Source organism: Penaeus monodon, chromosome 20 (assembly GCF_015228065.2).
Source record: "Penaeus monodon isolate SGIC_2016 chromosome 20, NSTDA_Pmon_1, whole genome shotgun sequence".
NCBI classification, from domain to species: Eukaryota; Metazoa; Arthropoda; class Malacostraca; order Decapoda; family Penaeidae; genus Penaeus; species Penaeus monodon.
This window is the reverse complement of record NC_051405.1, coordinates 35,618,740-35,619,126: the sequence shown is the minus strand read 5'-3', so window position 1 is coordinate 35,619,126 and position 387 is coordinate 35,618,740.

Sequence of the window (387 nt, the reverse complement as noted above, 5' to 3'; positions counted from 1 at the left end):
AAGAAATAAAAAAAAGAAAGGAAGGGATGCAAAAAAATCGCATGGCGTGTTAACTGCTTTCCCAAATCATGATTAGAAGCCGAAAAAAGGCTTCTTCAGATCCTTAGTCTTTTCAGGACGTGGCAAGACTCAAGAGCAAAGCGGGGAGGAAGGACCGTGGACATAACAGCTCCACAGACACACGCACGACTGTTGGATTCTGACGCTTCTTCCTTTTCTGGCAAGGGAGGCTGTGAAGTGGACTGAAGAGCGGGGCATGGAGCTTTAGAAACGAGGAGAAGGATGGATGTCGAATATATTATGAAAGAGAGAATTTTAGGAGAAGTATCTGGACTCAGAACGTGGAATGGTGGGCAGAGTGGCGTATCTGTGCACGAAAGGGTGCTC